This window comes from Parus major, chromosome 10, assembly GCF_001522545.3.
Source record: "Parus major isolate Abel chromosome 10, Parus_major1.1, whole genome shotgun sequence".
Classification (NCBI taxonomy): domain Eukaryota; kingdom Metazoa; phylum Chordata; class Aves; order Passeriformes; family Paridae; genus Parus; species Parus major.
The window spans coordinates 12612261-12634778 of NC_031779.1; the positions used below are offsets into that span (position 1 = coordinate 12612261).

Here is a 22518-nt window from a genome sequence, read left to right on the forward strand (position 1 = left end):
AGACTGTTACTATTTGCCATAAATAGTCTGCAGCTTTTGAAATATACCAATTTCTTGGCGTATCTTTTTTTCCTTCATAACTCCAGAAGATGGGAACAATCTTTTCTTACTGAGCAGATCACTGGCATTTTCATTGGAGAATAAAAGGATTACTATTTTCTCCTGTATCCAGATCCTCGAAGTATTTGTGACTCCTTAGAAAGGCACATGCATATTAAATGTTCACACACTCTCTTTGAGCAGGGCAAGCAGAGGAAGTCCTAGGAGTGAAAGATCTTTTCCTCTCAGCCTCTGCTCACTGGGACTTCAGATCATTTCTCTGGCAGCAACATGAACCCCCAACCACAATGCAAGAGTGAGTTTTGCCACTGCTGCTGAAGGATCTGACGGACTCTGGTGTCAAAAGAAGGCTCTTTACCAGAGCATTGGGGTGGGTTTTCAGCAAAGTGGTCTGTTGTCTGGGAATGATATGATCACTCTCACTTCTGAAGGTATTGGGCTTACTTTGCCTTCCATCTTATGGAGGGGGCACACAGTGTAAAGAGACCACAAGCTTCACATTCAGACTATAAATGAGGGTTTTGCTGCCTTGGCTGTGTTGAACAAGACTCTCCTACTTCTCCATTTCCTCTGCCAGCAAACCTCTGACAACTAAATTGAGCACAAAACAGCCATGCCAGCTTGTATTTCTCTAGGAGGTTGAATGGTACAGGAAGGATTAAGGAAGAGAAGCAGCTTTTCACTCCCATCTCTGGTTCTAGGAAAACTTAATCAATGGCTGGGCATTGCACCCCCTGAAACTGCCTCATGCATGACAGCAGGAGAATGGTTTGCTGTCTCCTCTCATTTCCTCCTTGACCAGCTCTCCCAGACCACTTTGTCCCCCTCTTGACAGCTTTAGCAGTGGTGAAAGATTTCGTGGCCCATGGACAAAGCGCTGCCTCTTGGTCCCGTCCAGGGATGGAGCCAAGCAGCCGGAGGGTGCGGAGCAGGGGCCGTGCCCGGGGCTGCTGTCTGGCTGTACAAACCAGGGCCTTTCCTGGAAGTGTGTGGATGGCTTAAGGCCCTGTTAAAACCTCACCAGATAATCTCTTCTTTCATGTTTTCCCTTTACATTCATCGCCAGTCACTCCCCCAGCCACTGCCGTCCCATGGCACCTGGTAGTCACAGAATCACAGAGTGGTTTGGGCTTGATGGGGTGTTAAAGATCATCCAGTGCCAGCCTCTCTGCTGTGGACAGGGACAACTTTCACTAGACCAGGTTGCCCAAGTCCCTGTCCAACCAGGCCATGAACACCTCCAGCAATGGGGCACCCACAGCTTCTCTGGGCAACCTGTACTGGTGTCTCACCACCCTCACAGGAAAAGATTTCTTCTGAATGTCTCATCTAAACTGCCCTCTGTCAGTTTGAGTCCATTCCTCCTTGTTCTGTCACTATGTGTTCCTGTCCCAAGTCCCTCTCCAGCTCTCTTGTAGCCCCTTTAGGTACTGGAAGGTGCTCTAAGGTCTCCCTGGAGCCTTCTCTTCTCCAGGCTGGACACTCTCAGCTCTCCCAGTCTCCAAAGAAGTGCTCCAGACTTCTGAGCATCTCCAAAGCACTGCATCCCTGTACAGTTCCTTTTTTGTGTGCTCAAATTTTCCTGTGCCAGGAGACCAGACTGCTGTGCAGTGCTCTCTTCACTCTTTACTAAGATACACAGTGTGTATTTAACTTAATTTAACTGGCTCAGTCAATAAGTTCCCTGTTTAATTTAGGACTCCTCCATTCCTTTTGGGGGAACAGAGTGAAGTCAACTGTCCTGTCCTGCACCAGTCATTCCAAGGGGATTTCACTGTGCAGGGAACAGCGAGGGATGGTCAGCTCTCCATGCCAGGGGCACTTCCATTGGGCACGGACACTCATCCACTGCTCCTATTCACTTGTCAGGTCACTTTGTCCAAACAGTAATTCCTGCCTTTGGTTCAGACTGTCCTTTTCTTCTTGGGAAGAAACCAACAGGGACTCCAGGCAGAAAATAAATCTCTCTCTTGTGTTTTTTCTACTATAATGATGCTTTAGAATGAAGCCAAATTGTACAGCAGAGAACAAGCCATGACAAGAAAGAAGATAACAACAAAATGGTTCACAGCCAAACAAGCTTATTTTGGGGCTGCCACAGAGAAGAACCATCCATCAGAGACCTCAAAAGCTTTAAGTCCTATTTTATGAGACTGGCAAAGGAGCCAGAAAGAAAGGAGCAAGGTGATGGAAGAGATGCCTAAGAAATTGTCCTTTCTCAGCCCCTGACCCCTCCCTGCAGTGGATGTTGTTCTCTGGGTGATGTATTCACCACCCAGGAGGAAAGATAATGGAACTCCTCATCATAAGAGAGAGAATAAGTGGCAGAAGAGTTTCAGTTCCTTGTCTTGAGATTCTTATCTTGGCTCAGGCCAAAACTTCACCAAGAAAATCCTTGAAACAAAACACTTCCCAAAAAAAGCAACAAAAATAAAAGGATAAAATTTTAATCATATGGGACCCATTGCTCAGTCCAAAACTCAATCACAGCCTTTTTCTTTTTTTTTTCCATAGGAGGTCTTAGTGTCTTCTTGAAATTCTGCCCACACTGAAAGGTCTGCTCCCTTCAAAAACATGGTGAAACTACCCTAAAGAACAGAGACAGTGCACTGGAAATACAGCCAAACTCTGTGACCTGAATGTATATTTTGTATATAGAGACCCTTTAATCTTACAAATCTTATAAATGGGTTTAGGTATGGTGTAACTTAGGAGAAAACTGTGGATGTGACATTGAATGAGAGAGCACGAGGAAGACAATTACCCTCTCCAAAATGGGTTTCAGTTTTGGGTCAGTGAATGAATATCAATAATCTTTTCATTACAGCTCACATCTCTGGGCTCCACTGAAGAGCCCCAGCACAGGCAGATGATAATCTCTGCCTGAGATCTTGGAATCTAGAAAGGTACTGCTGGCCAAGCCTAGGGAGCCTAAATGTGAATTTGGGGAGCCCACGGGAATTCTGAATAAAAGCAAGGCTCTTACATGAAGTATAAAATTATTCTGTAAGGTGTAGACTGTGAAGGGAAAGAAATGTAACCTTAACACAAGCCACAGACATTTGGAGAGCTGCTGCTGCTATGCCTAAATTTACAGTTTGCTAAGCAAAGTCCGTATGTCATACCTTCAAAAAGAGAAAGTGAGGTATGGAGGAAACCCAAACAGCAAACAGATGGGAAAAACAAGTTTTCTGAGAGGTAAATAAATTCCTCTGTATGAGATGTGGCTGAGGGAGGGCTCCAAAATGTTCTCCAGTGTTTGGTAAGGGCAACAGAAAATGTTTTCCAAAGACATGTGGAACACCTTAAAAGCAACAGTGCCCACATTTTGAGGAACAGAAAGGCACCAACACAGATCCCCTTGTAGGGAGAATAACTGCCTAGCAGAGTGTTTAAAATCTGCAAATATGGTCCAGCATTGATGGGGGAGATGTAGGCTTTAACATGGACCCTGGAGCATGTTATGCTGGTATTTTAACTCTAATATGCAACAATACTAAGGGAAACTGTATAAAAGTAAATTTGTTTTGTACTATTGGTGTGAAAGACCAATTCAAAGGCAAGTAATAATTATGATTTATTTTAACCTATCTTGTCATTCTTCCAATAAGATGGGCAGGTAAATTTTCTGGTGGCCAGATCCAGTTACCACTGGAATCAGTAGTAAAGATGCCATTTACCTCTGAGGTTGGGAACATTAATCCCAAATTCTTCTATTAAAACCTAGTCTAGACAGGTAACTGCCAGTCCTGAAAAGAAAGAGAGGGTCTTCAAAAGGGTGTCTAAATCCTCTCAAGCTGGCACAGAGAACTTTCATTCTTTTGCTTTCAGACGGGAGAATAGTTTCCTTAAGACAACATATCAAGGAAAATGCTCTATGGCCTTTACACCCAGTGTGAGAATTGGATGAAATCATACATAACATCTGGGCACTGTCACACAGCAGCCTGCAGATCACGGAAATTCCACAGCTGCAGCTGAAGAGCCACCACAGCATTAGTGGCCATTGATGCACCACTGAAATAAACCACACAGCAGGAGACATGATCAGAAAAATAGCTGCCAGCTCAATGTTCAAACCAAAAATATTCTCTGGCATTTAGGATGAGCATTCCTGCAAACATGGTTGAATGAGTCCTGCTTTCAGTTAATGATTTTCAATGAAAGCATAATAGGAAGGTGAGAGCCTATAGTGATATTCCTTTTGGCCCCATAGATTTGGTCCATAGAGACTCCAGCCTTGTCCAGCCAATATCTGGAGTCCCCTGAGCCTCCTGTGGGCACTGGGAATGTACAAACTCTGTGCTGGACATCCTCACCCCTCGGGCTGTGAGCCCTGTGCTTGCTCTCTGCATGACTCGGTGCATCTCCTTCCCACCATAAAGACCCTGCAAAAGGGAATGAAAACTAAAAGCAAGTATTTTGGAAAGCAAGAGACACCAGACCCACTGGTCATTAACAAATTTAACAAATTGCTTTTATATGGTACTTTCAAGGGTCTTGAGTACAAGGTTTGGCACTATAGCAAAGGGTATAGTGCTCCCTCATGAGATGCCCTGAGATTTCTGGGAATGTCAGAACTGTGTTGTAAAACTCTGATGGTCTGCAAAATTGTGCCAAATATGTCAGAATTTAGAGATGGAAATGGATGAGCAAGGCACATAATGGAATTTGAAGAACTGCTTCTCTCTGTCTTTGGGTACTCTGCTGTAAAACTGGCTTTGAATCCCTAAAGCGGCTTCTGGAAAAGACTTGATTTTATAAAGGAGATAAATCCATTCATCTCTCTGAGCATCTAATGACCCTTGTACCCAGCTAGTTTAGTGGTATTATTGTTTAGTTATATCCAACAGCACAGAAGAGAGAGACATCTCTGATGAGTGAGGTACTGCATGCAGATTTACAGAAAACCAGTCAGCTGCACTTGACATTACAGAACAGAGGCAAACCAGTTGGAGAATAGAAGAAACTGGAAATGAACTGTGCCAGGATTGAAGAGAAGGTGCCAACCAATGTATTTATCTTCACTTTTGCCAATACACATAATGGAGAAATGAGTAAAGCTTCAGTGTTAATCTGAGACTGCAGCGTGAGAAAGTTTCCATTTCAAGTATAAAAAACCCCAACCTTCTTGTCTTTCCTGCTAGACTGTGGTTCTGAAGTTGCTAAAACACCCTTTCTCCATCAATACCTGAACAAATGAGATGCCATGGAATATGCAGGAGGAGTGGAGAACCTTAGCATCTGGGAAAGAAAGGGCTGAGCATAACATTCCTAAAGTACATGTGTTTCTGTCAGTTCGATGTGCATATCCACGTAGGAGGCCAATGGCAACTGTATGCAAATGAGTGAAACAAGAGCAGAAGTGAGGTATCCTGTGTGGATTTAAAAGCTGAAAAAGGGCAGGGTGATATTCACCAGAGGCCAGCTCACTCAAGAACTTATTTCTCAGGAAGGCTTCATAGCCCACACTGAACTTGAAGCCGTATTTCTCAGAGGGGTGATGGTGCCTGGGTGAGGCAATTCAGGAGTGCTGCATGTGCCAGTGAGAGGGAAGCACAGCATTGGAGGTGAGCTCAAATGAAGATCTTGGTTGACCCTGAGTTCTTCATGTCTGTAACCCACACTTCTACCTGGATATGAAAAAAAGAATGGCCAAAATGGTCCAAAACACCTTCATGTGCTGCTGGGTACAAAGGAAGGCGTGTGTGCCTATCTCCATGCCAACACACGAACGATTTTACAGATGAAATGGGTACAGCACTGCAGAGGGGATCAAGGGCATGCTGGGGTTGGTCAGGAGGATTTCAAAGTACTGGACAAGCTCAGAGCTGTGCAGTGAAGACCCTTCTGTCCTCTGCTAAACACATCTCAACATTATTGGTGGTGCTGAATACTTTCATGTCTCCTGTATCTGGCAGGAAGCCACACAACAGGACTGGCAGGTGATCTCTGCTGTAAGTAGCATCAAGGGTTTTTTTTTTCAGGAGACAAACTACTGGGAATCTGGGAATTATGGGGGCACAAGGATTTTGTCCTGACTCTGGAAAAGTGGCTCCTAGTCTTGAAAGACACGAGGAAGGGCCATGGGCTAGCTGGCTGAGCAAAGTGGTGATCCCTTTTCCTGCTGACACACAGCGATGGCTGCAGGGTAGCATTAGCTCTGTGGCCACTGACCACCCTGGTTTTTGAGAGAAGGCCCAAGTATCAGTGGTGAAAGGCTAAGCTGGGAGCCCAGTTTCCCCTCTGCACAGTGCTGTGTAGTAGGCTATATCAGCAGAGTAAAAACCCTGCAGCCTGATGGGATCGCTTACATATCAATTACTACAAGGCAGCAGGGTATTATTTATACAATAAGTGTTATACAAAACAGCAGAGCAAGATTTAGAGGGCAAATACTATGGACAGGAAAGCTACAATTTGTTCTGCAGCAGCAGGATGTTCTGTGCACTCCAAAGTGCCAGGCAGGATGAGGGTGATGCTTACATGCCAGTTACTGTATGAGGACAGGTTATTATTTAAACCCCAGATACAATGGTAGGGAAAGAGTATTATTTACTAACCAGACCGAATGCAATAGCAGCAGTGGAAGTAACTGCATGGTATAATTTACAGCAGAGGAAAAGACATCATTTGCAGACCGGTTATTACAGAATGGGAGGGTGTTTGTTGTGGTAGAGCACTGAAGTATTACTTTGAAGCTGAGCACTATAGAGGTACAGGCTATTATTTATACACCAAACACCAGAGAAACTATTTTTTTTGGGGTAAGTAACAGTGACAGTTAATCATTTATATGAAAGCCATTCTGTAATTTCCAATATGTAACCTACATGATTATTTCAACCTTGAAACTGTGGTACAGATGATGTAATGTTAATTATACTAAAATCTACAGCTGCTCTACCGCAGGACTGCTAAGATGGAACAATCTTCTGCAGTCAGTAGATTTATGCCAACAAAACTACTGAATCTGCCCTGCCCTGTGCAAAGCCTGTGGTGCCTGGGGACTTCCAGGGGTGTTTATCCCTGACCCTGTGCAGGATCCCAGCAGGAGCCACAGGTTTTGCTGTGGATTACAGGTTATTCAATCAGCAGCACAGTGACTGCTCTCTCAGCAGAGGTGCAAATGATGGATGGGAGCTCCAGCTGGAAGGGATCAGCAACATTTTCATCTGTTTATCAGCTGCTAGCCTTTGCATTTTTTTCCACACACCTTTCTCAGCCATTCTGCCATCTAACCTCAGGCACGAGATGTTCCTTGGTTATTTTCTTTTAGTTTCACCAACAGATTTTTGTGTCCTGTCAAATTATTCCTATTAAGTCAAATCTATATGTCCTACAGCCATGACAAATGATTACTTTTGTCTTTCAGTGGTTGTCTACACTACTAAATGAAGAAATAATAAAGTGTCCGAGTCTTCTGCTCACTGCCAACTAAGAGCACTGGAGAAGCCAAAGGCACATGAAAATTGCCAGACCCAATGAAACCAATGATGTGTGTTCAGACCAGTATCCTGTCTTAGACAAGACCTATATTACCAGCTTCAGGGAAAAGTTCTCATCATTGGAAAATAGGGAGCAAATTGCTGAGGAGGAAGTTTCTTTTTAACACGAGGCATTTAGTGGTTGCCTTCTGCCTTGAGGCATGGGTATTTACATTCCATATTCTCCCACTAATGTACACTAGGTTTATTTGGCATGGCTTAAGAGACAGTTTTACTCCTCTCAGGCCTAAACTGTGAACACTACCCTGCCAGCAGAAATTTCCTGTCCTGATCACTTCATCCCCATGACGGGAGGTGGCTGCTCTTGGATGCCCTTTTGTCTCTTGTCACTTGATGTGGCCTCTGTTGAAGTGAGCCCCTTTCCTCCAGGACCTGCCCTACCCATGCTGGGCACAGAGGAAGGCTGGGTTCAGCTCCCCCACCCCAAGGAGTGTCAGGAGATCCCTGGCTCCCAGGTGGCTCCCTGATAACACAGTGGCAACCAGGACTATCCACGTGTTCAAGGGTCATGTGGTGCCTCACTAATATCATATCAATCACCTGGGTCATGCTGTCCAGACCTGCCCTCATGGCACATCCCCTGTCCCAAATTCTCCACAGCAATCACTGCTCCTTGCCATTGTGAGCCCCCATGCAATTAGGACACAGTGACAGCCTGGCAGGAACTGAGCAGTGAGGCAGGATATTCATTCACCTGAGCTAATTTTGGGTCTTGAACAAAAATTTCCCTACTTCAGCTGTCCCAGGTATCCTCTGGCTTGCTCTATAAGCTGTATTTATGGAAAAGCCATGAGCTGCTATGCCTTGGTTAACATAAAGAGCAGCTACAAAGGTGAAAACGCAGAGGATTGTGCTTGTCAGAAGTCCTTGATTACCCTGCTTTCATCCCTTGCTCCCTTCTCTCAGCAGAACTCTTTCTGTGGCTGCCCTCCTGCCCAGCTCCCCAGCACAGCAAGGTTTTACCCTCAGCCAACCTCAGGAACTGCCAGAAGGACAGAAACCCGCAGGCAAAGCCAGCTGCCAGGCTACCTCCAGGCAGTGTGTGCAGCAGGAATGGGCTCCTGGTGGCCTCTGGACCTGGCTGTGTGACCAACATGCTCAGGTCACAGCATCTCCCTTATCCTTGCTTGGTGACAGCAGCAGTGACACGGCTCCAGCTGCCTCCATCCGTGTGCTGGAGCCTTTGGGAGCATTAGATCCCTCCAGGCGATGGCACAGCAGCTGGGTTTGTAGAGCAGGGGAAGGCAGTGGGAGCAAGGCGGCCCGTGGGGCTGCTACCCAACACCTCCGGGCATTTCAACAGCTCAAGCACATGGAGGGTCTTGGGGTGTCCAAGCAGAATGATTCTGGCATTTCTCATCCTTCCCCCACCTTTCTGCTCTCTGCTCTGTACGGAGCACCCATCGGGGAGGCGGGATGTCATGCGAGGGAGATGTGGAAATTTTTCTTAATCAGGAAAGTCCAGTGAAAAGCACACAGAGGAAAAAAAAAAAACCCAAAAAAACCTCAGTGTGAAGCGTCTCTAAAAAGGCTGCGCGGGTAGCGCGACAAAACCCCCTGGCTATTCATCAGGCCAACAAAAAGCTTCTTTAGATTTATACTGTGAGCCCATTGAGAGGGAGGGGAGGGAGGCAGCGCTCACACACCGCCCTTGTGCACACAGCAGAGCCCGCAGCCCTGCCCCGCACACACAGCCCGGGCTGTTCTGCCCACTCACAAGGAAGCTCTGAGTTTTTAAAAGTAAACTGTAAGGTTTCCGTTGTTGCACTGGGCTCAAGTGATTTTTTTTTTTTTAATATATATATATATATATATATAACAGCTCCCTCTCTTTGCCGTCCCTCTCTCCTTCCCTCTTTAAACAGCCCCGGCTGCTCTGGGCCGCTCGGCAGCCGCCGTGCCTGGCTCCCTATGTGGTCCAGAGCCGCAATGAACACGGCTTTTGTTGCTGCTGCTGGGAAGCTGCCTGAGAGCGGCACACACAGCCCGGCTTGTTCCACACGTGGAGCCTGCAGAGGGCTCGGGAGGGGGGGAAGGAGGCGGAGGAGAGCGGCTTGGGTTAGGCTGTCTTGTGGTACAGCAGCCATCCCACCGCTGGCAAGGGAAAGGGGGAAGCAAGGAGACACCGGCGGGTGGTGCTGGAAAAGATGCCTCAGGCGGCTAAGAAAGGTCCCGTTGATTTTTAAAATGGGACCAGCTGGCCCTCCAGCAGCCCACGTCAGGCAGCAAGGGAAGGCAGTGAAGTCACCGGGTCCGTGCAGATTATGTTGTGGAGGATCTGCCCCGGAGAGGGAAGAGGAAAGACCAATAATGGAGTGGATTTTGGAGTTCTGAGGTTCCTAATCATTATGTGCATTCCTGGGTGAGACCAGAGTGCTGAACAACAATCTGACCTTTTTTTTTTTCCCATGTACATTCATTTGTTTCTGTCTTTTAAGAGATACCATCTATTTTGTTTTCCTTTAAACCCCTTAATGTTCCTCACTTACTGGGAGTGTTTTACAGCAAAGAGCTGCTGTTTGCTCTGATGGAATCCAAGTCTGCTGAATTCTGTTTAGTGTCCTCTTTCCCTTAGCAAGTTTTCGCCTCCACCTCTTTCACACCCTCACTTTCCTATCCTGTCTGCTCTCTTTGCCCATTCATCCTGCAGGCCTTGTGCTGCTGTCAAACCTGGCTACTGTACACAGAGGTGATTATATGAAACATTAAACAGCAGTTCATGTGGAACAGATGGAGCTTCCCCCCAAAGACTGCTCAGGCTGCAGAAAGAGCTCAGCCTCTGTCTGTCCAGTGATGGTGGGAGGTGATGCCTCCCCTTTTCCACTCTGACAACAACTTGAAACATCTCAGAAAGGGGCAATGTCCCCTTTGACCTGTCAGGAATATACAGCCTCTTCAAGCTGGCAGGAAAATATAACATCAAACAACCAAAGCAAAGAAAGAAATAGTTGAGCTTCCAATAGTGCCTTTGCAGGATCTGAAATCCCGCAATTTCAGTCCCCAAACCACTGGCCCCTCTGCCCAGCCTACGTCCTTTACCAGGAACTTATAGATGAAAACCAAAGTAGTGAGGAATGCTAAGAAATTCCTCTCTCCCAACTATTTGATTGTGGGATGTTTCCCCCTTTCCACATCTGGCAAAGCTATTTTAGAAACCAAGGAAAGCTTTACAAACTGACGTTTTTTTGGCTAAACAACTCAGAAGGGAAAGGTTAAAATGTACTCTTTATTCTATGTGCAGAGCTCTACTGAGCACAAGATTTAAATGAGAAGTTTTAAAGAGTAGTAAATGAATGGAAAGAAGTAATTTCTGATAGAGATTCTGACAAATAAAACCTTTTTTTACTCGCTCTACTTCTGGAGAAGAGCTCAGCTCCCTGAAAACTATTGCTAAAAATATGCTTCATCTGTGAATGGGTTTGGAAAACGGGCAGGTCCTGAGGAACAGCAGGAGCAGCTCACTGGAAGCAGCCCAGGGGACTCTGCCAGCCGCCAGCCCCTGACATCCTCATGTACAGGGAGAGCTGTCAAACACTCAGGCATCCTGCTTCTTTTCATTCTCTTTCTGAATTTGTCAGCCCCTCCAGAGCTCAGCACCCCTCCAGCTCAGGGGTCACCCTTTGCCTGCCCTGTGGCAAAGCAATGACACCGAGCAAAGCCACGACCACAGGAAACCCCGGCGCTGGTTGGGACACGCCACAAATCAGCAGGACAGCAGCTTCCATCCCCAGAGCTCAGGAACAGCACCAGACACTTCAGCTGAGCTCCAGCAGCAGCTGAAAGCCGCCACAAACAAGCACCGATGGGTCAGAGGGTCTGTTGGGGAGGGGGAATGGGGATAACCCTGTCTCTGCTCTCCCACCTCGTGCTTCTGACCGTAGGATTTCTGAATCCATCTTTGCTTTCCCTCCCTTCCCCAAGCCAACCAACCAACTTGGCACCCAGCTGTTGCCCCTGGCTATAGTTCTGCTCCCCATAAGGTGTGGGATGCTGGTGGGGACCCATCGTGCCGAGGTGAAGCCCAGGCACAGGCTCCCCTTCCCAGCAGTGCAGCTTGCAGGAGGGAAAAGCTCTGGCTCAATCAGTTTTACAACTTATCTCACATTTCTCTGCTGGTTGCTCAGCAGGGAAACAACCAATCCACTGACTGAGAGCCTGCCTCTGTAGAGCCCTTAGGAAAGTTAAGGAAAAGGCACCAAAGAAAGAGAAGAGAGGAAAGTGCGATACATTACCTTTAACAGTTCAGTGCAGTGCTTCCAGAATCTAAGTCCCATACACCTGGCAGAGAAATGAGGTCTTTTTCGATGTTCAAGAAGTAAAGAGCTTGCCACTTCTTGCTGTTACTGTATGTCTTCTTCACAATCTCCAGATGAGTTTTCCTGCGTTTTTGGTTTGGTTTTTTTTCCCCTTCTCCGGTTCCCCAGAAGAAATCAAAATTCCCTATGTGGTATTTCAGGTCCTTTCAGGCAGTGGCAGCAGCAGCAAGCTTGAAGAGTAAGTACTGTGTGTGAATGGCAAAAAAGAGAGAGAGGGTTTCAGACCACATTAGCTGCCACTGGCTGCAAAAGAGACCATCAAACTCCTGTCAGCCTCCTTAGATACCTCTGGAAGAGCTGGCACTCTAAGTGTATTGGATCCTCCTCTGGATTTTAGAGTAAAGGTAGGCAGGCATCCAGGGGGCAGGGGGAAATAGGAGGGCTTATGGACCAAAAAGGAAGCCCAGCCTCTTGGAAAGAAGGAAAAAAAAAACCAAAAAAACCCAAACCAAACACCCAACCCAGAAAAGAAAAGAAAGGGGAAAAAAAAAGCATTACTGAAAAAAAAATACTGTAAATGGAGAAAGACTAATGGGGAGTGGGGGATTAAATTTAGCCCTCTGGTTTGGAAGCAAACTGGCTGGGGCACCACAAGTGGTTGAGAGAGAAGAAATAGTTTGTGTAATAAAAAGAGAACGTGGTTTATGCAAACTAAAATAAGATGAAGCTAATTAAGGAACCTGGGCAAAGTATGTGTGTCTGCAGTGCAGTCAATATCACTGCAGTCTGAGCAGAAAGGAGCAGATCCACTGGGAAGCCCAAAGACAGCAGCAAACAGGACAGTTCAGGGAACTTCTGCATGGCCCCACTTGCTGCTGAGGTAGGGAGGCAGGTGATGGAGGGAAGGAAGGGATGCTCAGCATTAGGAAAAGGGAAGTACCTGGAGCATCAGTAACTGATAAGTGATATAAAGGCAGAGGAAGGAGGTGTTTGGGAATGAGTTTGTTTAAAGGTTATTTGGGGTGAGCTGGGGAGGAATGGAGATCCTGTACAAACACCTAGCAATGGTGGAGCCTGAAGAAACTACCCCAGAACTGAGGAGGATTCCATAACTGAATCCTTGGCAGTAGTGAAGTTGTGAGAAAGTGCTGAGAGGACTGTACTGTGTTTGATTTTTCTTTTTCTCTTCTGTGGGGTTGCTGGTACCTTTGAGGAGGATAAAAAGCTGTGACTGGGGAGGAAGAAATGGGTCTGTGACTGCAGACCTCCACCTTGGCTTGGGAAGGGGCCAGATAACAGCTGGGACTAGGTGAGAACCTGCTGAGGTGTTCACAGTTGAGAAAAGCACTTTTGTTTGAAAAATCTGTTGTTTCTAACATGGAAGACAGCACCACCAGCCTAAAGTAAAGTCTGAAACCGAGCACAGGCAGGTGCCTGTGCCCTGTGCCCTCCTCGCACCAAAACCACACAGCTGCCCTCAATATTTCTCTTTCCATATCTCTTCTAATATGATCTTTAATATCTGCACTTCCCGCTCTTTTCCCAAGATCCTGCTTTTCTGTCTGATTTGTGATATAATAGTTTCTCCTCTCTCCATAAATTATTTTGCTCCCATGCCTCACTTGAAAACTTGCTTCCTTGACTGCCTCACTTTTTAACCTGAGGCTCATAACCACCAGCTGTGCATCCATCATCCTGACAGGTAATGCTCCCAGACCACAGAGCAAGGAGCCTCGCTTCTTCCTGCAAGTTCCTTATTCCATCTCAGAGATTCAATACCAAATTTTGGTTGTGAATTTCCCTTTGGATTATCCCCACACACCTTTTCTTTTCCCCCCAGTAGTGCAGCACTAGGTATCAATTTCAAAACTTTCCAGGTGGCCGTATGTTAGAAGTCCCAAGGGCAGTGAGGGAAATCTTTGGAAAGGTCAGTGTCTTTGCCACCTGAAACACTGTTTTTGATGCAGCACAGGACATGTTTGGCTTTCAGGGCTGCAAATGCACACTGTTGGGTCATACTGAGCTTCTTCTCCACCAACACCAAGTCCTGCTCCTCACTGTGGGTAAACTCTCCATCTGTTCTCTGCCCAGCCTGTATTTGTGCTTGCTTCCCCCACCTCACAAACCTGTCAGTCTGTACAAGCGCTGTCTGCTCATATCAGATTTAATTCATCTGCTGAGATAAACCAGGGCCTTTCCCACCTACTCAAAGGCACTGGATCCAGCCAGGGGCTGCCACCAGCTGCAGGTGCTGGGTGGGCTGGGACAGACAGGGCTGTGCTGGATCATCACCTGCCTCTCCCCCGTCACTAGCTGGGCTGTTTCCTCATGGGCAGCATGGAGTAGCCATAGCAATGGAAGGAGACAGGCAAAACACGCTGCAGATGGGGCATGACAGCTCATGCTTTAGGCAGGACTAGGTGTTTCCAGCTGGGTGTAAAAGACACATAGACAGGATCTATAAAATGTGACCTGGCTGATTTTGCTCAGACTCACGTACGTGAGACACTCTGAAACAGCTCATGCCTGACCACAGCCCTTTCTCCCCATAACATAAAGATCTTTTGGGAAATGTACAGGTTTAGTTGTTTTGCTGTGGAATAACTGAGCCCTCTGTACCCTCTGCTGCTGCCGTGGTTTGGCAAAGAAAACCTCATTTGAACCTTTGGTGAGCTTAAGCCAGGGAACAGAGAAAATTCCACTTCAGAGCTGACCAGTTAGGAAAATGTGATGCTCCACACATAGTGGTTTCTTAGCAGCTTCAGGAAAGGGATAGAAACTGCTCAGTACCTGCTGGCTGTCCCAGTTTTTTTGTCTGCATCAGGAAGGACTGGAAAAACAGCTAAATATTTTCAGAGAAATTGTGATTCATAAACTGCTCTTGTGTTTGTTTGTTCTTTAAGCTGAGGAGTGGCCAGGTCAAAAAAAAAAAGTCACATAGGTGACTTTTGTTTTTTGTTTAAAGAAGAAAAGCAACAGTTCATGGCTCTTGAAAATACAGGTAACACATTGCAAAAGTGCTTGCACTTAGGTAAGATTTTTACATGTCATTATAAAGTTAAAAGGAGGCTTATGTCTATTCCCAGTCAAGTTTCGCCTTCTGGGAGCATGAATATTTGAACAGAGAACAAACCCTGGGGCCAAGGAAAAGTGGATAATAGCCTTTCTGTGAAAACTATTGAATATCCAGAATTTATATAGTGGAAGCAGTCACTGAATGAAAATGGCCAGAAAAGGGAAAAACACCAGATGAAGCAGGTTGTGTCAATTAAGGTGATAGCTGCAATTTTTCAAAAACAATGAAAGGTGGGCTTGAGTGGGTTTTCAGTCAAGAGAGGGAAAGAAAAAACAAATAGAAAAATAGTAGAATAAAGAATAAACCTTTGAAAGTGATTTTAAAAACTGTGCTAATCAAACCACTCATGGTTATGAGCTGCTGCTCCTTCCCTGCAACTACCAGAGCAGTCATCTCACAGCTCTCAGCTTGTCATACTCTCAGAATGAAAAGGAGGGTGCTGCATCCCTAAAACACTTATAATTTCTGGAATTATTGGGTTCCATTAAAAACTAATTTGTCACTTTTAAAAAACCACTAGGGACATAAGAAGGGGTTGTGGGACCCCAGATAGAGTGGGGTGCACAATTTCAGTCTGCGCACAATTTCAGCCTGTGAACACTCCTCAGGTTCTGAAGATTTAGGGTCAACCCAGGACCTTTGGACTTGAGTCCAAAAAGTGTTGTTCATGCTTTTACAGCCAGTTGTCTGATATTGCAACAGACACTTCTTGATCAGCTGCCACAATTTCCTTCAGCGATCGATATTTGAGCTCTCCCTGCCCTGCGGAGCTCCCGGAGCTCTGACGCCACGCTGAGCTGAGGCACACAGAGGCAAAGTGCCTTGCTCAAGGCTAGGGGTGAAGCCAATGTCAGAGCCAGAACATCTCCATTCCTCTTCCCTCTTTCAAAGCCAGCAAAGCCCTTATCTGCTGCAGCAGTTTGGGAGTGTGTTTGCTGCTCTGCTAAACTGTTTTTCCGGGCACTGATATTCTGTAAGGGTGAAATGTTGGCTTTGATCCTCACATTTGGGTTCTGCATTTCTCCAAGCCAAGATCCCATGATGGGGAAAGCATGGTATAATACAGAAATAATTCAGAAATATCTGTGTCATGGCCTCTTACTGGGTCCATAATGGTTTTACTTTGGAATCCCACTGGAGGGATGAAAAGGGACAGTGCTGACACACCTCTAGATAAAAATTAGGAGGGGTCTAAAATTTCCCAGCAGAGGCTTTGCCTACTTAAATTTTATCCTGAAAGTATGGAAGGGGACTGAAAAGAAATGAGTCAATATCTGGGGTAAAAAGGACACAGAGGAATCTCCCCACCAAACAGAGCACCTGTGTCCCTTTATTCCAGTGCGAATATCAGCTTTGTTGGGGCAGGTGGAAAACTCACCCCATATTTAAAAAGCCAGCCCCATACACACACACACACACAACTTCTCCCAGCCCTGTTTGCATCCCAGATTGGAAACAGTGCCCTTCCTGAACCTCCTGTGCTGGACAAAGTACTTATTGAACCTGCAGTGGCCAGGAGGCTCCAGCTCCTGCTGAATGAGCTGCCTTCTGCTCACAGCCCATCCCAGCACTGGCAGACGTAAACAGCGGGGCTCGCCCCCACCCCGATATTGTGGCTTGTTCATCCCCTGACAAAAATAGAATCCTGGGCTGGTAGGTGGGATGGTGCACACAGACTGAGGTTTGTTTAGAAGTAGATTTTTTAAAAAATATTTTCTTCTTTTTGCTCCTCTTGTGCCCTTGGTGTCTTTCCGATTGCGCAACAGAGCTGGATGGAGTGGGGATGGACAACTCTGGTCAAAGATTTGGAACTGGGCAACACTGGATCACCAAGATGAGGTATCTAACACTTATTCTGGCTGCCCAGCATCTCATCTTTATCCTTGGATTGCCAAAGGAAAGGTCTGGAGGTGATGGGCACCACCAGCTTAAAATATGTGGTGTCAGGGCTCACACCAGCATTTGGGCTGGGGCTTGGCACAGGGGGATGGCCAATGTCCTGGGGCTGCTCATCCCTCTGCACTTCTGGAGGGCTCCCCTTGAGCTCCTGGAGCTCTTGCTCACCAAGAACACTTGCTCTTGTGTTCTGAGGTGCAGGGAAGGGCTGACATCTCCTAGGAGATGGGAGAGGGCAGTGCAGCCCGGGGTGGCACAGGGCTGGTAATCGGGTGAGACATGACTTCACAGTCCATGGTGCACAAGGGACGTGCTGTCCCTCCCGCTGCCCAGCTCCATGCTCACAGTGTGTGACACATGTCCAGCCTTCCTGGCCATATCTGGGTGACAGGGAAACAGCTTTTGTACAGAAGGCACAGTTGTGGCTTTCTCCCTTGCCTGGGGCGATGCTGTGCACTTCTCCCTGGCCTCACACACAACTCATGGCTGTCCCTTTCTCCTTTTTCCCCCTTTTGCACATTCGTGCCCTCACCTCACCTTGTTAATCAGCTGCTTGGACTGAACCTAACTTTGCCCCCCTCCCAGCCTCCCTGATGGAGAGTTGCAGGCTCAGCAAGGAAACGTGGGGGTGGGCACCACGCAGAATGTTTGTACAATGAATAAATGAAAACAGTGCTAATTTTATGTTCCTCCCAACTCGGGACGGAGCAACACGGGAATACAGCCCCTTTTGTACGGGCATGGGACATCTCCTCTGTTTGCCTTTCTCCCAGAATGCCTCTTCTCACCCTGCACAGTACAAACAGGTCGCTGTTGACCTTGGAAGCTGGTGGCGGGGTTACGTCAAGCCCGGCAGGTTTGCTGGGCCGGGTATTTACGGTCTCGCACCCTCTTGCTCTGGCAAGAGCTGACGTACCCTGAGCACTCCCAGCTCCCTGCCAGGCTCCCAAGGGGGGCTGGCCACCTCTGCCTGTGGCAGCAGGGAAGCCTGGAGGTCTCCCTGACCCCCAGTGAAATTTACTGTTCAGGGGAATTCTGCAGAGAGTTTCTCCTGTTTGCTCTTTCTGTGGAACAAGGTTTTTTATGGCATTTGTTTTGTTCCAGTGGAAAGTGTTTGCTTGTCTGAGGTCAGGAAGAGGAAGAGGCAGGGAGTGGATGCAGGAGTGCAAAGAGCAGGAAGCAAATAGGCTCTGGTAGCAGGTGTAGCTCCATCTGCCTTCTTCAAAAAGCTTCTCTAGGCTTGGTGGAATGTGCCAGGTGCTTTGGAGGTGGGAGAGGTCACCGGAGAGGCTTTTGACCTGAGCACACCAATGCCCCTTCGCAAAGAAATACTGAGTTGATTTGTTGATGGTGAAAAGAAAGCTCAACAGAAACATCAGCAGCAGCCTGACCCATGGAAAGGGCTGCTCCACAGCCCTGGGTATGGCTTGTCCTCTGGACAGGCTTTGCTGAAATACAGGAGGGATAAACCTGTGCATCTCAGTGCTGACAGTGCTCCCCATCCAGAGTCACTTATTTCTGGAGGGGTAAAGGCTTTCTCCTGAAAGCTGGAAGAAACACCCTTTGTACTTCCTGCCCTGAAGGTCATGCCCACTGTGCTGGTAATTTAAAGCCTCTGCAGAGGATCAGGCCAAGGCACTTGGTGGCAAAGAGCTTTCCAGGAATCCTCCAGGCTGGGCAGTTTCAGCTAAGGAATAAAGGGATCACAGGGAGACTTGGCTCTGCTGGCATGCAACAGCCCAGAGGTCATTTTTTAAACAGACTGTCCAAGAACATTCACAGCAGGCAGTGGGCTTTTCTTTCAGCAGTTAACTGGTTTTCAGTCCTCAGCAAGAGGTATATACTCATCACTTGGCCTCTTCTGTCATCCTACTAACACAAGAATCCCCTTGAGCCTCTTAACCCTCTCAGTCCTGCCCAAAATATTCATTTTCCCTTTCCCATTTATATCTCACTTAATTTGCAAGTGAAAGAGGTTTCATTCTGGTAAACAAGAAAATGTTGTAAAAAAGTCAATCTCAAAACCAAAACCCCACTAAAAGGTTCACTCAGCTGGACAGTAATTGCACAGACCCACATAGAACAGATGTGGATGTAAGATCAGTGCTGGATGTTGCTATCTGCAACTGCTGGAGCTGTCAGAACTCAGCTGCAAACCTGTACAAATGGAAAAGAGTGTAGGGGGCTTCTTGAGGCATGACACATGGAAACCTCGATAAATTATCCAACCTCAGGGTTGGCAGTGAGTAGGTAGCTTGTTCTTTCCACTTCTCTTGCATTTATTATTAGTCTTTCTCTTTCTTTTTCAGTTTAACTATGAAATCTCATCCTCTGGTACTATCATTTCACTCTTTGTTTTCCAGTCTTTGGCAAATGTGTCTTTTTGTTTGCTGCAGAAGAGAGGACATTTCTCTTTCTGGTTTATAGGCTGGGTAGGTGGAGCTGGAGTTTTAGGTCAGAAGGCCCAGAAATATCCTCAGGGTTACTCCTAATAGCACACCTCTACTTTTTCTGCCAGTGGAATATATAACCTGCCTCACCTTTTAGCTCTGAGTACTCAGGAGGGTAGATAAACCTTCCATTAACAAGACCATGGTTAGAGAGGAGGTTGTGACCCCTCCCATCCTACCCCCAGCACGGGAGTGGGGTTCTCAGAGAAGCATCCAGAGTTAGGGAGATGCTCATATGGGTCTCTATTATTAAACACACCTCCAGACAGCCTCCTCCTTTTCCTTAGCTCAGTGCTGCTCTGGCTGATGTCTCTTTCTTCTCTCTGCTGAGTTTCTAGGTGGAAAAGATGAACAACAGAGGTTTCAGCCTGGGTTGAGGCACACGTGGTGTGGCTGGTAAGAAGAACTTGCCTTGGCTTGTGCTTGTGTCAGGAGAGAACATCTTGAACCTCCCCAGGTTTTTGTGTCCGTGCTGGGATTAGATCTGCACTCACTGCCGGATACTGGACCAGGTAAAGCTGCAGGGAAAAGTCCTCAGAACACCTTCCCAGCAATCTGTACACTTCTACTTTACTGACTGCTGTTGCTTTCTTAAAAACCCAGCTGGGACCGTGCTTGGAGCTCTAAACAGGTCTCTCTTTGACAACTGCTGCCTCCTGGCATCTGTATGTTTTTGGGAAACATCCCCCACTGGCCTGCAAAGAGGTGGCTGCAGCTCCAAGGAGGCATTTCTGTGCCTCTCTCCAGAGGCTCCTGGTGCCTGAATCTGGGTCAGGGTTGGACAGTCCACCTGAGGAGTTGCTACAGTGGAAGCAAAGGACTAAAATCCAAATTCCCCCATCTTCATTGGAGCAGCTCTGCAGATCAAGGGCTCTCTGGGAATGTTATTCCTCAGCTGAGATGTTGAGATCCCAGTGTCAATATTTGTGAAGTAGGAAGGGCCCTGCCAGATGCAGCATTCCCAGAAACAAACCTCTGTGCACAGGGCTGGGGCAGCTGCTGGGGCTCAGCCTGGGACACCCCACAATTCTGCAGAAGTCCCTGGCCAGTCCTGCCCTGTGGGGAGAGGCAGAGGGATGGCTCTGCTCACAGCCCTTACCTGCCCCTTTGAGATCTGGGCGAGATTTATCCTGTTCTGCAGAGAAGCAGACAGCAAGCATTGCTCTGATGCCATAGAATATCAGCAAAATGCATGAGTGAGTTGACTTTGATACTGCAGAAGAGTTGTCTGAGAGCCTGGGGCAAGAGCCTTGATATCTGCTCAGGAATGATGCTGCTCCAGCACAGTTACAGTGTCAAAACCGTGTCAAAACCTCATCCTCTGAGGGACAAGTTAACAGGGCTCGACTCTCACAGCCCTGGGACAGCTGGGAGTGGGAAAGAAGGTGAGACTTGACATAATGACACTGCTACCAGGCTGCAAGGGTAACGTCACTGACCCCAGGAGGGAGGGGACCTGCCACCTCAGAGAGAATGGGCCGGGAGCCCAAACATGATGCAATGCCAGGATTCGCCAGGTGAGCCTTCAGACCTGGTGTACTCCCTTCCTCCCTTCCTCCCTTCCTCCCTTCCTCCCTTCCTCCCTTCCTCCCTTCCTCCCTTCCTCCCTTCCTCCCTTCCTCCCTTTCTTCCTCCCTTCCTCCCTCCCTTAAAAAAAAAGAAAAGATATAAGAATATTTTCTTGAATGGAAGGAGTGGCATCCATGCTTCATCCTGTGGGTCTTGTGCTTCACCTTCTGTCCCCTCTTTTCCCAAGCATTGTTAGAAAAGGCTGGCTGCATGTCCTGGGTGGCAAGGAAAAGCCAGCTCCACCGCACATGGGGCAGTGGAACTGAGCAGCACCTGAGGCTGTGGAGGTGGAAGCAGTCTCAGCAGACCAGGGGAATCCCACACTTGGGAGTGAGGGCTGAGGGGATGTGCTCCCCTACCCCTTTTCCCTGCTCTCTTCAGCCCCCACACGTAGCACAAACATTCAGCAGACAGCCTGTCCTTTGGCCTGGGACTACTCAGGTGGGAAATAGTCCTTCAGGGCTTTGTGATTTGTTTTACCCTTTCCTTTGTTGGGTCCTTTTACAGGAACCCAAAAGTAGCTGTTTTGAAAAGACAGCAGAGACTGTGTGGACCTTTGGTAACTTTTTTGACGACTGTGTGACCTGCCAAAGAGCCTGAGAGAAAGGATCTTACTGTGTTGATTTGTTTTCTTTGGTTTATGGGGGAAAAAAATATTTCACACATAATTAGCGCAGCCACAGAGAGATTGTATTAAAGGCGCTTTACTGGAAATTTCAAGGGACAGAACAAGGGAAACCTGTGTTAACACTAGCAGCCAGGAGAAGGACCTTGCCTGCAAAACGCTGGGGAAGGACAATGTGGAGTGTTCAAGCTGCAAGAAAGAAACTCTTCAGGAGGGCAGCATGTGCATCAGGGGCTGGGATTAAACTAAACTTCTGCTGGCTGTGATGCTCCTGCTTCCCTCCCCAGCCCCCGTCAGGGCCACAGGCTGCCAGCCTGGGTGGTCAGCTCTGGGAGTGACTGCTCCATGGATGGAGGAGAGCAAGGACCAAGAGCCCACCTTACAGCTCAGCATCACAATCCTTGGTGTCTCCTTCAGCAAAAGCCATCCAGTGTCAGTTTTACCCCCGTGTCACTACAAATCCAGCCAGTCCTGCTATCTTGAAGACCTCTCCAATAATAAGAGCTCTTGCCTGCTTCTTCCATCTGCTGAACACACTCCAAAGAGAACAGGAGTTCCTTTAATGCAAAACCTTCCAAGGCAAACCCAAGCTGCTCAGCCTTGTCTATACTCTAGTGAAAAGCCCACCACAGCCCTCTCTCTCCCTGGGTGTTTCCATGAAACCAGCCACTGGTGTTCTGAGTTTCCTGGTGGACCTTGCTTATGTCCAAAAAGAGAGTTATGTGAGTGAGGTATGATCTTATTCAGGTGGCATTTTTTGATCCCTGGGGCTCAGTGAGATGCCTGAAAATGAAGAACTTCAGTTTCTGTTTTGCTCTAGTTTGAGGGACACTGATACAGGAGTAGGGAACTGATGTGTCCATGAGACCCACACAGGTACCTTATTGCCTGGCACCTACTGTAGAACTGTCTGAGCTCTCCAGCCATGCTGAGGTGTCACTTTAACTTCAGATACACAGAAGTACCATTATTTAAAAGCAGAGATGTGAAGTGCACAGCCCTGCTCAAGGCCATGTTAAAAATCTCTGCCTCACACTTATTTAGCTGCCCACTAATCAACCCACAAAGCCCCGGTACA

General features: G+C 47.3%; 1 protein-coding gene across 1 annotated transcript in view; it reads right to left on the reverse strand.

The window, feature by feature from the left end:
* Positions 1–12343, reverse strand: part of ACAN (aggrecan) — a 46932-nt gene extending 34589 nt beyond the window's left edge. The window contains exon 1 of the mRNA XM_033516980.1: positions 11801–12343. The gene's annotated coding sequence lies outside the window, so the exon portion shown is untranslated. The remainder of the gene's footprint in view (positions 1–11800) is intronic.
* Positions 12344–22518: the final 10175 nt, after the last annotated feature.